General features: G+C 38.6%; 14 non-coding genes across 14 annotated transcripts; 4 read left to right on the forward strand and 10 right to left on the reverse strand.

Annotated features, from left to right (window-relative positions):
• The first annotated feature begins 10 nt into the window (after positions 1-10).
• Trnat-agu (transfer RNA threonine (anticodon AGU)) lies at positions 11-82 on the forward strand. The gene has a single exon. It is a non-coding gene; the product is annotated as a tRNA-Thr (tRNA).
• A 998-nt stretch (positions 83-1,080) lies between these two features.
• Positions 1,081-1,153, reverse strand: Trnav-cac (transfer RNA valine (anticodon CAC)). The gene has a single exon. It is a non-coding gene; the product is annotated as a tRNA-Val (tRNA).
• A 406-nt stretch (positions 1,154-1,559) lies between these two features.
• Positions 1,560-1,632, reverse strand: Trnav-aac (transfer RNA valine (anticodon AAC)). The gene has a single exon. It is a non-coding gene; the product is annotated as a tRNA-Val (tRNA).
• Positions 1,633-1,898: 266 nt separating this feature from the next.
• On the reverse strand, positions 1,899-1,970 carry Trnat-ugu (transfer RNA threonine (anticodon UGU)). The gene has a single exon. It is a non-coding gene; the product is annotated as a tRNA-Thr (tRNA).
• Positions 1,971-2,114: 144 nt separating this feature from the next.
• Trnat-agu (transfer RNA threonine (anticodon AGU)) lies at positions 2,115-2,186 on the forward strand. The gene has a single exon. It is a non-coding gene; the product is annotated as a tRNA-Thr (tRNA).
• A 998-nt stretch (positions 2,187-3,184) lies between these two features.
• Positions 3,185-3,257, reverse strand: Trnav-cac (transfer RNA valine (anticodon CAC)). Its single transcript has one exon. It is a non-coding gene; the product is annotated as a tRNA-Val (tRNA).
• Positions 3,258-3,663: 406 nt separating this feature from the next.
• On the reverse strand, positions 3,664-3,736 carry Trnav-aac (transfer RNA valine (anticodon AAC)). Its single transcript has one exon. It is a non-coding gene; the product is annotated as a tRNA-Val (tRNA).
• Positions 3,737-9,318: 5,582 nt separating this feature from the next.
• Positions 9,319-9,390, reverse strand: Trnat-ugu (transfer RNA threonine (anticodon UGU)). Its single transcript has one exon. It is a non-coding gene; the product is annotated as a tRNA-Thr (tRNA).
• A 144-nt stretch (positions 9,391-9,534) lies between these two features.
• Trnat-agu (transfer RNA threonine (anticodon AGU)) lies at positions 9,535-9,606 on the forward strand. The gene has a single exon. It is a non-coding gene; the product is annotated as a tRNA-Thr (tRNA).
• Positions 9,607-10,605: 999 nt separating this feature from the next.
• Trnav-cac (transfer RNA valine (anticodon CAC)) lies at positions 10,606-10,678 on the reverse strand. The gene has a single exon. It is a non-coding gene; the product is annotated as a tRNA-Val (tRNA).
• Positions 10,679-11,084: 406 nt separating this feature from the next.
• Positions 11,085-11,157, reverse strand: Trnav-aac (transfer RNA valine (anticodon AAC)). Its single transcript has one exon. It is a non-coding gene; the product is annotated as a tRNA-Val (tRNA).
• A 266-nt stretch (positions 11,158-11,423) lies between these two features.
• On the reverse strand, positions 11,424-11,495 carry Trnat-ugu (transfer RNA threonine (anticodon UGU)). Its single transcript has one exon. It is a non-coding gene; the product is annotated as a tRNA-Thr (tRNA).
• A 144-nt stretch (positions 11,496-11,639) lies between these two features.
• On the forward strand, positions 11,640-11,711 carry Trnat-agu (transfer RNA threonine (anticodon AGU)). The gene has a single exon. It is a non-coding gene; the product is annotated as a tRNA-Thr (tRNA).
• A 998-nt stretch (positions 11,712-12,709) lies between these two features.
• Positions 12,710-12,782, reverse strand: Trnav-cac (transfer RNA valine (anticodon CAC)). The gene has a single exon. It is a non-coding gene; the product is annotated as a tRNA-Val (tRNA).
• Between the last annotated feature and the right edge of the window lie 163 nt (positions 12,783-12,945).

Raw genomic sequence — 12,945 nt, forward strand, 5'->3', positions numbered from 1 at the left:
ACGGACGTACGGCGCCATGGCTTAGTGGCAAAGCGCCTGTCTAGTAAACAGGAGATCCTGGGTTCGGATCCCAGTGGTGCCTTTGTAACAAAACAGACAGCTAAGCATCGTGCTTTAACATTGGACTACCGAGTTCCGTGAAATCTTTCTTTATTTTATCATACAGTAAATTTACTAAAATACTGATTACTTGAAAATCCTCGATGGGGCTCTCTGAATTTTTTCCCGTCAATTTAGTATGCTTTGAACTACCATTCCATAAAATGCAATCGAAAAACAATGATTCAAACTTTTTTTACAGAGGCGCAAAATAAACACTAGAATTTTTAGTCTAAAATCCCAATTTTAGCTACTTTCATGCTAATTTTTAACATCGAATCCCAGTGGTGCCTTCGTAACAAAACAGACAGCTAAGCATCGTGCTTTAACATTGGACTACCGGGTTCCGTGAAATCTTTCTTTGTTTTATTATACAGTAAATTTACTAAAAGACTGATTACTTGAAAATCCTCGATGGGGCTCTCTGAATTTTTTCCCGTCAATTTAGTATGCTTTGAACTACCATTCCATAAAATGCAATCGAAAAACAATGATTCAAACTTTTTTTACAGAGGTGCAAAAAAAGCACTAGAATTTTTAGTCTAAAATCCCAATTTTAGCTACTTTCATGCTAATTTTTGGCATAATTCTGCACACGACCTGGGACATTGAAGCACGCCAACTGCTAGTGTAATTCCCAGGCTAGAAACACCACCAACCACGCTGCATTCTGATTGGTCTAAACATGTTTTTAAAGCCCTACGTAGGAGTACAACAAATTCATAAAGATCTTAGTTTTAGTTATTTGACGCTTCCTGAACCACCAAGCTTTCGTTTAACAGCCGAACACCCTAGCCGATTGAGCAGAAAGAATCTTGCAGCAAATATAGTTGATTAATTACCTTGCCCATTCAAGGATTGGTAATGCAGCAGTGGTAATTGATGTGCCTTCTTTGCTTGGTTTAACCCGTCAAATAGTCAGTTGTTTTAGAAAAGTAAACTTTGAGCATCCGAATGTTATCCAAAGAGACAACTTAGCGATGTTTCCGCCCAGGATCGAACTGGGGACCTTTCGCGTGTGAGGCGAACGTGATAACCTCTACACTACGGAAACAGGACATTGGTCGAGCATGGAAATAGCAATTAAATTTTTTAAAAAGCAGTTGCATTAAGTGTGAAAATAAAAATGCGTAAATAGACGTTGAAACTCTTCTCACCCAGGGTCGGACTGGATACTTTTCGCGTGTAAAATGAACGGGATAACAATTACAGTACCAGAACCGATAGCGGAAAGCAAGGTTTTTTGATTTTATTTAGCAAAATTCTATTTGTTTGTTAGACGATAATGGATATTTGGAATGTTTCAGTTGAGCCAAAGTTGTAGATTGGCCGCTTTTTCGGCCTGGCATCAAACCTGGAAAGTGCTTCGTGTAAAATGACATTTGTCTGTATACGGAAGCACTTTTTTTATATCAAATCCGGGCATTCTTTTTAGTGTTCAACTTCGTAAGGACGACTCATGTTTCCGCCCAGGATCGAACTGGGGACCTTTCGCGTGTTAGGCGAACGTGATAACCACTACACTACGGAAACACGACAGTCGTAGGTTGACGCAGTTTAATTATCTTTTCAAATTTTGCTTATGTCCGGAAAAGAGAGCAGAAACCGGTTCATTGTAAATGTTTCGCTCATATCTTCTGTATCTATCGGATAATAGCCACAAGCTCGGTGGTTTGAATACAAATTGGGTGAAGGAAACATTACGACTATTTTATTCAGTAAATGATATTTGATGTTTTGTGTGTCTTGCTGAAGATCGCACTGAAACGGTAAACTTAACATAGCGATGCTAGCAGAAATGCCTCCAGTGAGAATTGAACTCACGACCCCTGGTTTACAAGACCAGTGCTCTACCCCTGAGCTATGGAGGCGGCTACGATGTGGTGCCCTGATATTTTTTCCTTTACCAATCTTGAAGACAATAACTATGCAAGAAGAACTAATCAGACTTAATCAACGTGATGGCAATAAAACTTCGAATCAGAGAATAGCAATCTCAGAAAAGACGGACGTACGGCGCCATGGCTTAGTGGCAAAGCGCCTGTCTAGTAAACAGGAGATCCTGGGTTCGAATCCCAGTGGTGCCTTTGTAACAAAACAGACAGCTAAGCATCGTGCTTTAACATTGGACTACCGAGTTCCGTGAAATCTTTCTTTATTTTATTATACAGTAAATTTACTAAAATACTGATTACTTGAAAATCCTCGATGGGGCTCTCTGAATTTTTTCCCGTCAATTTAGTATGCTTTGAACTACCATTCCATAAAATGCAATCGAAAAACAATGATTCAAACTTTTTTTACAGAGGCGCAAAATAAACACTAGAATTTTTAGTCTAAAATCCCAATTTTAGCTACTTTCATGCTAATTTTTAACATCGAATCCCAGTGGTGCCTTCGTAACAAAACAGACAGCTAAGCATCGTGCTTTAACATTGGACTACCGGGTTCCGTGAAATCTTTCTTTGTTTTATTATACAGTAAATTTACTAAAAGACTGATTACTTGAAAATCCTCGATGGGGCTCTCTGAATTTTTTCCCGTCAATTTAGTATGCTTTGAACTACCATTCCATAAAATGCAATCGAAAAACAATGATTCAAACTTTTTTTACAGAGGTGCAAAAAAAGCACTAGAATTTTTAGTCTAAAATCCCAATTTTAGCTACTTTCATGCTAATTTTTGGCATAATTCTGCACACGACCTGGGACATTGAAGCACGCCAACTGCTAGTGTAATTCCCAGGCTAGAAACACCACCAACCACGCTGCATTCTGATTGGTCTAAACATGTTTTTAAAGCCCTACGTAGGAGTACAACAAATTCATAAAGATCTTAGTTTTAGTTATTTGACGCTTCCTGAACCACCAAGCTTTCGTTTAACAGCCGAACACCCTAGCCGATTGAGCAGAAAGAATCTTGCAGCAAATATAGTTGATTAATTACCTTGCCCATTCAAGGATTGGTAATGCAGCAGTGGTAATTGATGTGCCTTCTTTGCTTGGTTTAACCCGTCAAATAGTCAGTTGTTTTAGAAAAGTAAACTTTGAGCATCCGAATGTTATCCAAAGAGACAACTTAGCGATGTTTCCGCCCAGGATCGAACTGGGGACCTTTCGCGTGTGAGGCGAACGTGATAACCTCTACACTACGGAAACAGGACATTGGTCGAGCATGGAAATAGCAATTAAATTTTTTAAAAAGCAGTTGCATTAAGTGTGAAAATAAAAATGCGTAAATAGACGTTGAAACTCTTCTCACCCAGGGTCGGACTGGATACTTTTCGCGTGTAAAATGAACGGGATAACAATTACAGTACCAGAACCGATAGCGGAAAGCAAGGTTTTTTGATTTTATTTAGCAAAATTCTTTTTGTTTGTTAGACGATAATGGATATTTGGAATGTTTCAGTTGAGCCAAAGTTGTAGATTGGCCGCTTTTTCGGCCTGGCATCAAACCTGGAAAGTGCTTCGTGTAAAATGACATTTGTCTGTATACGGAAGCACTTTTTTTATATCAAATCCGGGCATTCTTTTTAGTGTTCAACTCCGTAAGGACGACTCATGTTTCCGCCCAGGATCGAACTGGGGACCTTTCGCGTGTTAGGCGAACGTGATAACCACTACACTACGGAAACACGACAGTCGTAGGTTGACGCAGTTTAATTATCTTTTCAAATTTTGCTTATGTCCGGAAAAGAGAGCAGAAACCGGTTCATTGTAAATGTTTCGCTCATATCTTTTTTTTTTTTTTTTTTATTTTTTAACCCTTTCATGGGTTTTAACACGACAATGCACGGTCAATACACGAAAACAATATTCTATATGCAATACACTTATGTACATAAATACTTCTTTTGATACTGTCACAATCGAAATTAATTTGAGCACATACTATTCCAAAGGGTTTGTGTTACAGAGTTGTGAACACTTGTCTGGCGACTTTTCTCTGCGCTATTGCGCGCTTTTGACATGGCTTTTATTCTGTTTATCACATCTTGATAGAGAAACGGTTCTTGTTCGAAAATCACTTTGTTCCTAGATAGCCATATGCAGTACCTTGAAATGCTTAACAATAATATTGTTGCATTTAAATTGGTTTCGCAAACACAAAGTTGTATTAGTGAACTCAAGTCCAAAGCAATACACATTTGTGGAGAAACTTTCGGCATCAAAACACCACTGATGTTAAATATTATCACGTTTACATAATCCCATATGGGTTGTATACATACACAATCATAAAACAAATGATATACATCTTCATCATGAAGGTCACATAATGGGCATCTTGATGTTTTTTGTATACGTGCTATGCGCTCATTAATACATAAGGGTAACACATTCCATACCATCTTGTAACCAAAAGTTTTTAAATAATTTGGTAGTACCTTATTGTGAATGCCAGTCCACATGTTTTGCATATTTATGGGGAACATAGGTACTAGTACTTGTGCATTTCTCTCGTTTACAATTCTCCTGTAAATTTGTTTGGTTGTCTTTTCAGCAATTTCATCTATGGTAATACTGTAACGTTTCAGTATATCAACTACGTTGCTATAATATGACGTGGGTTGTGTAGCATGCAGCACAGAATTATTTACAGGCATTGCCAGCATATTACACAAAGTAAAGCCAATGTAATATTCAAGGAAATACAGCGGTAAGTGTATGCTGTTATTTTGCTTTCGAGCGTTGTAATATTTCTTAACAACTTTTAACTTCAAGATATCTAAATACAGTGGGATGTCAATAAAGTCGTATCCACCATTTTCCCTGGCTTTACTTATCGTTTCAATGTTTAATCTTGCACCAGTGCTAAAAACATAATTTTCAACAATTTTGCGTACATTTCGGCGTTGCTGAAGCGCAAGATCATACACTCTAGAACCATACACAAAAATGGGCAATAATAGTGTTTTTACAATTAGCGATTTTCCATCATACGTCGATCTAAATTTTGAGAAATTCGATACCTTCAAACGCATGCTACGCACCTTGTTTTCGAGCCAATCAGTAATTGCCTGAGGTTTACCATAAGGAACGTTCAAAACATTTATCGAATCGACCCAGGAAAGCGTGGGAAGCTGAGAGTTTTTGCTTTGCTTCCTACCTAGTTTCAAAGCCGTTACTTTACTGAAGTTCACTTTTATTCCCGTCGCTGTAAGGTATTCACCTAATACAAAAAAGGCTTGTGACACCGATTGTTCATCTTGGAGGACCAAGGCTGTATCATCGGCGTATGCTATAGTTTTCACAACTTTACCGCCTGAAGCTGGTAGATGTAAACCTTGTATAGCTTTATTCTTGTTTAAAGCAATTATAACCGGCTCCATTGCTAACAGGAACAAATACAAACTTAACGGATCTCCTTGTCGTAAACCGCGTTCGACGCGAAAATCTGCCCCTATATGCCCATTGATCATTACACATGTCTGATTATTTATCAGCGTAGTTGTAATCATTTTCGTAAAAATTTCACCAAAACCGAATTTTTTCAGAATTTCAACCAAGAATTCATGGTCGACGCAGTCAAATGCTTTGTAGATGTCAAGAGATACAATGTATCCCTCGGTGTTTCTATTTTTAATATATTCAATACAGTCTCTAAGCAGCGCTGTTCCATCGTTTATATCTTTGCCACACACTGCAAACTGCGTGTCATTGATGAGTTTTGGTACAAAGCTTTTCAATCGTAATGTCATCATTTTGCTAAATATCTTATAATCGACATTCAGTAATGTTATCGGTCGATAATTTTTTATATCAGTCCGTTCGCCTTTTTTAAATATCAGAGTTAGCAGTCCCCGAGTCAACTCGGCGGGTGGTTGTGATTCAGCAAAAAACTCTTTCGCTACTTCAATCAGCGTGTCGCCTACAAGGCTCCAGAACGTTTTGTAGAATTCTATGCTTAAGCCATCGAGCCCCGGTGTTTTACCATTTTTCATGGATTTAATGGCGAAAAGCATCTCGTCCTTAGTTACTTCCAGCTCTAAGGTCTCTGTGGTGTCTCTATCTATTTTTTGTTCAATATCCTGTAGGAACGCGCTTTGTCTCCATTTGTCAAGTTTTTGTTTCGAGTATAAGGTTTTATAAAAATCAGTCGCAACATCTAGTTTTTCTTTCGGCGTGTTTGCTTCAATGTTTTGATTTGTGCGCAGCGACTCGATGTAGGTCGCTCTGTGATGTTCTTTCAGCTTGCGGTAGAAAAACTTTGTCGGGCGATCTCCATAGTCAAGTTCATTTGCATGAGCAATTATTCTAATTTTCTTTCGTTTTTCTTTGTGGATAGTAATTAGTTCGGCTTTTGTTTTGCGAAACTCTGTCATGACTTTTTTGCCTTCATTTAAGTCTTGGCGCAAATCATTGAGGCTTGCGTTTAATTCGTGTTCTCGCTGATTCTTTTTTCGGTGAATTCGCTTCGAGTGTTTCTGCACCAGTTCTCTTATTCGGTACTTTGTATCAACCCACCAATCGAGTTTATTTTTGTAAAGAACTTGCAGACTTTTATAATCATGCCAGCTTTCTTTTAATTCTTGAGTAAGGTCTTCATTTTCGTAAACGGTAACATTGTTTTTCCAGTAGCCATTGCCGTAGTTTCTGGAAATGTTTAATTTGATATCAACGTGAATCGCATCGTGATCGCTTACAGCGCAAGGTTCGATGACATGATTAATGTGCGTGAGCTCGTCTGAACCGTAAAAGCGGTCCAGCCTTGAGTGCGCTTCGTTGCCATGCCAAGTAAAATCTTTTCCGTTCGGTCGTGATATTCTATAGAGGTCTTTCAATCCGTAGGTTTCGCACAAATCCTTCAGGGACTTCGACTCATACCGTTTAACTTGGTGCGCCATAAAGTTATTGCGATCTTTTAGTCGGTCGTCGACGCAGTTGAAATCCCCCGCCAACAGTGTTGGTAATTTGCTGTGCACATAAGGATATATGCCGTCATAAAACCGATCTTGCGTGTTGCATTCGTTGCCACTTCCGCGTACTGGTGCGTAAACGTTTACAATGTGCATACTTTCGCCAAAAACACTAATATCCGCGGCTAATACTCTCCCAAAGTTGTCAAAATTTACGCTTTTAACCTCTATATGCTTGTTATTTATTAGTATAGCCAGGCCTCTTGATTGCGTGTTTCCTGAATTCCACAGCGCACGCTTACCCCATTCTTTTGTCCACTGTATTTCGTCCCCCGGGCTAGAGTGCGTTTCTTGTAACAAGGCAACGTCAACGTTTTTGGTGCGTAGCAAGTCATAAACGAAGGCGCGTTTGTCTTGCTTTCGCAATCCATTACAATTAAGACTGAGAATACGTAGAAGAAACATAATAAACGATAACGTAAGGTATCTAAATCCGGAAAAAACGAATACAATAATTACTATTTAAATATAATCTTTAGTCCCTTCAATACTTTCACATGTGTATTTATATCCACAATTACAAAAGTATGATTGAGAGGGGCTTATGGCCTTACAAACCACCTCTTCACAGTCACAATGTATAACACACAAATTGCATTCTGTGTTCACACATTTGCCTTGTGTTCTAATTGGGGGTATTAGGTTGTAGCTCTTACACAAACACTCACACAATGAAGCATTACAGGTTGCACATTCAACAAAGTTCTCACCATACTCTGATACATGAGTGTGTGCTTTACAGCAGGATAGGTATTTTAATTCACTTTGACACACATCACAAGGAAAGTCATGCATGTTTCCTTCTGGAATTATCTGTTTAATTCTGTCATTACAGGTATTTATTACTATATAATCTTCAGGGCATTTACTACATTTCCATTTCTTGCACTCCAAGATATGTTCTTCATTGTCACATGCTAGACATTTGACTATGTAAGTATTATCATTATGGCTAACCTTTGTGCAGGGCTCCTCAGTTGCCTCATCTGGAGAGGGTCTTTTCCTGTCACTCCTCCTGTCAGTATTCTTTTCTATTGAGTTGTCTTCATTCATATGTACTTCTGTTAGATTGTTTTCTGTCATGTCAAACCAGTCCCTAGGTTGTTCTTCACCTTTCTTTGTGGTTGCTGTATCAGGTTCATTGCTGTCATTGTTCTTTCCATCTTCAGTATTGTTCTTGTTTGTGTTCATTATAGAATTTTCATGGTTTTCTTCATTGTGAGTGTGGCCAGGTGATTGGTGTCTAGTGAGGGGGTTTCTATAATAATCCATACCTCTTCTAGGGTTTGGCTGATTGTTCTCTTCCAGTGGGGGGTATTCAGAGTTATTTTTGGCAGGACAGTTGATGTGTTTGTGTCCTGGTTTGTTGCAGTACTGGCATGTTGCCAACTGTCCTTGGTATTTGACTAGCAGTTCTTCTCCAAGAATATTTAAATAGCTTGGTATTGGTGTTTGATCCAGTTCATCTTTAGCCATTTCCATAATAAAAAACACCACTGAACAAAGCCTTTGCATCTTTTTTTGGGAAACATTTAATGATTTTACCATGATTTTCTTCTAAGTATGATTTCAAGGCTTCAATAGGAAATGGTGTAGGAATCCAAGATATATGAACATATACCTTATCCGGTTCATACAGCTTTAGGTACCGAATTTCTTCAAGATTAAGAAGTTTTTCATGTAAATCCAGAACATGCTCTCTCGACTTGCAGGTAATATCGATATTGCCGCCTTTCTTCTCCACTAGGCCAACGAGTAATTTTAAAGAAAAGTTAATCTTTTCAAAAATTTTCCAAAGATCTTCCCTTTTGGTACCATAAGATACTCTAAACGTTAGGCAATTTGGCCTTGCATACTCCATAGTTCTTAACTTCTTCTTAACTTTGTCCGAATAAGAAACAGGTTTAATTTCTGCCATAACTTTCGATGATTCAGAGCACTCAAGTGCAAATATTTAACAATATAAGCAGGCGTAATGGGTGGCTAACCCAAAATAATCTACCAGATTTCCACGCGGTTGCTTAACTTCGTCCACTACAGTCCACCCAAGTACTAACCGGCCCGAGGTTGCTTAACTTCCGAGATCAAACGAGATCGGGTCTACTCAACCTGGTATGGTCTTTCGCTCATATCTTCTGTATCTATCGGATAATAGCCACAAGCTCGGTGGTTTGAATACAAATTGGGTGAAGGAAACATTACGACTATTTTATTCAGTAAATGATATTTGATGTTTTGTGTGTCTTGCTGAAGATCGCACTGAAACGGTAAACTTAACATAGCGATGCTAGCAGAAATGCCTCCAGTGAGAATTGAACTCACGACCCCTGGTTTACAAGACCAGTGCTCTACCCCTGAGCTATGGAGGCGGCTACGATGTGGTGCCCTGATATTATTTCCTTTACCAATCTTGAAGACAATAACTATGCAAGAAGAACTAATCAGACTTAATCAACGTGATGGCAATAAAACTTCGAATCAGAGAATAGCAATCTCAGAAAAGAAGGACGTACGGCGCCATGGCTTAGTGGCAAAGCGCCTGTCTAGTAAACAGGAGATCCTGGGTTCGAATCCCAGTAGTGCGTTTGTAACAAAACAGACAGCTAAGCATCGTGCTTTAACATTGGACTACCGAGTTCCGTGAAATCTTTCTTTATTTTATTATACAGTAAATTTACTAAAATACTGATTACTTGAAAATCCTCGATGGGGCTCTCTGAATTTTTTCCCGTCAATTTAGTATGCTTTGAACTACCATTCCATAAAATGCAATCGAAAAACAATGATTCAAACTTTTTTTACAGAGGCGCAAAATAAACACTAGAATTTTTAGTCTAAAATCCCAATTTTAGCTACTTTCATGCTAATTTTTAACATCGAATCCCAGTGGTGCCTTCGTAACAAAACAGACAGCTAAGCATCGTGCTTTAACATTGGACTACCGGGTTCCGTGAAATCTTTCTTTGTTTTATTATACAGTAAATTTACTAAAAGACTGATTACTTGAAAATCCTCGATGGGGCTCTCTGAATTTTTTCCCGTCAATTTAGTATGCTTTGAACTACCATTCCATAAAATGCAATCGAAAAACAATGATTCAAACTTTTTTTACAGAGGTGCAAAAAAAGCACTAGAATTTTTAGTCTAAAATCCCAATTTTAGCTACTTTCATGCTAATTTTTGGCATAATTCTGCACACGACCTGGGACATTGAAGCACGCCAACTGCTAGTGTAATTCCCAGGCTAGAAACACCACCAACCACGCTGCATTCTGATTGGTCTAAACATGTTTTTTAAAGCCCTACGTAGGAGTACAACAAATTCATAAAGATCTTAGTTTTAGTTATTTGACGCTTCCTGAACCACCAAGCTTTCGTTTAACAGCCGAACACCCTAGCCGATTGAGCAGAAAGAATCTTGCAGCAAATATAGTTGATTAATTACCTTGCCCATTCAAGGATTGGTAATGCAGCAGTGGTAATTGATGTGCCTTCTTTGCTTGGTTTAACCCGTCAAATAGTCAGTTGTTTTAGAAAAGTAAACTTTGAGCATCCGAATGTTATCCAAAGAGACAACTTAGCGATGTTTCCGCCCAGGATCGAACTGGGGACCTTTCGCGTGTGAGGCGAACGTGATAACCTCTACACTACGGAAACAGGACATTGGTCGAGCATGGAAATAGCAATTAAATTTTTTAAAAAGCAGTTGCATTAAGTGTGAAAATAAAAATGCGTAAATAGACGTTGAAACTCTTCTCACCCAGGGTCGGACTGGATACTTTTCGCGTGTAAAATGAACGGGATAACAATTACAGTACCAGAACCGATAGCGGAAAGCAAGGTTTTTTGATTTTATTTAGCAAAATTCTATTTGTTTGTTAGACGATAATGGATATTTGGAATGTTTCAGTTGAGCCAAAGTTGTAGATTGGCCGCTTTTTCGGCCTGGCATCAAACCTGGAAAGTGCTTCGTGTAAAATGACATTTGTCTGTATACGGAAGCACTTTTTTTATATCAAATCCGGGCATTCTTTTTAGTGTTCAACTTCGTAAGGACGACTCATGTTTCCGCCCAGGATCGAACTGGGGACCTTTCGCGTGTTAGGCGAACGTGATAACCACTACACTACGGAAACACGACAGTCGTAGGTTGACGCAGTTTAATTATCTTTTCAAATTTTGCTTATGTCCGGAAAAGAGAGCAGAAACCGGTTCATTGTAAATGTTTCGCTCATATCTTCTGTATCTATCGGATAATAGCCACAAGCTCGGTGGTTTGAATACAAATTGGGTGAAGGAAACATTACGACTATTTTATTCAGTAAATGATATTTGATGTTTTGTGTGTCTTGCTGAAGATCGCACTGAAACGGTAAACTTAACATAGCGATGCTAGCAGAAATGCCTCCAGTGAGAATTGAACTCACGACCCCTGGTTTACAAGACCAGTGCTCTACCCCTGAGCTATGGAGGCGGCTACGATGTGGTGCCCTGATATTATTTCCTTTACCAATCTTGAAGACAATAACTATGCAAGAAGAACTAATCAGACTTAATCAACGTGATGGCAATAAAACTTCGAATCGCAGAATAGCAATCTCAGAAAAGACGGACGTACGGCGCCATGGCTTAGTGGCAAAGCGCCTGTCTAGTAAACAGGAGATCCTGGGTTCGAATCCCAGTGGTGCCTTTGTAACAAAACAGACAGCTAAGCATCGTGCTTTAACATTGGACTACCGGGTTCCGTGAAATCTTTCTTCATTTTATTATACAGTAAATTTACTAAAATACTGATTACTTGAAAATCCTCGATGGGGCTCTCTGAATTTTTTCCCGTCAATTTAGTATGCTTTGAACTACCATTCCATAAAATGCAATCGAAAAACAATGATTCAAACTTTTTTTACAGAGGCGCAAAATAAACACTAGAATTTTTAGTCTAAAATCCCAATTTTAGCTACTTTCATGCTAATTTTTAACATCGAATCCCAGTGGTGGCTTTGTAACAAAACAGACAGCTAAGTATCGTGCTTTAACATTGGACTACCGGGTTCCGTGAAATCTTTCTTTGTTTTATTATACAGTAAATTTACTAAAATACTGATTACTTGAAAATCCTCGATGGGGCTCTCTGAATTTTTTCCCGTCAATTTAGTATGCTTTGAACTACCATTCCATAAAATGCAATCGAAAAACAATGATTCAAACTTTTTTTACAGAGGTGCAAAAAAAGCACTAGAATTTTTAGTCTAAAATCCCAATTTTAGCTACTTTCATGCTAATTTTTGGCATAATTCTGCACACGACCTGGGACATTGAAGCACGCCAACTGCTAGTGTAATTCCCAGGCTAGAAACACCACCAACCACGCTGCATTCTGATTTGTCTAAACATGTTTTTAAAGCCCTACGTAGGAGTACAACAAATTCATAAAGATCTTAGTTTTAGTTATTTGACGCTTCCTGAACCACCAAGCTTTCGTTTAACAGCCGAACACCCTAGCCGATTGAGCAGAAAGAATCTTGCAGCAAATATAGTTGATTAATTACCTTGCCCATTCAAGGATTGGTAATGCAGCAGTGGTAATTGATGTGCCTTCTTTGCTTGGTTTAACCCGTCAAATAGTCAGTTGTTTTAGAAAAGTAAACTTTGAGCATCCGAATGTTATCCAAAGAGACAACTTAGCGATGTTTCCGCCCAGGATCGAACTGGGGACCTTTCGCGTGTGAGGCGAACGTGATAACCTCTACACTACGGAAACAGGACATTGGTCGAGCATGGAAATAGCAATTAAATTTTTTAAAAAGCAGTTGCATTAAGTGTGAAAATAAAAATGCGTAAATAGACGTTGAAACTCTTCTCACCCAGGGTCGGACTGGATACTTTTCGCGTGTAAAATGAACGGGATAACAATTACAGTACCA

The sequence above is a fragment of the Clavelina lepadiformis genome, chromosome 6 (assembly GCF_947623445.1).
Source record: "Clavelina lepadiformis chromosome 6, kaClaLepa1.1, whole genome shotgun sequence".
Classification (NCBI taxonomy): Eukaryota; Metazoa; Chordata; class Ascidiacea; order Aplousobranchia; family Clavelinidae; genus Clavelina; species Clavelina lepadiformis.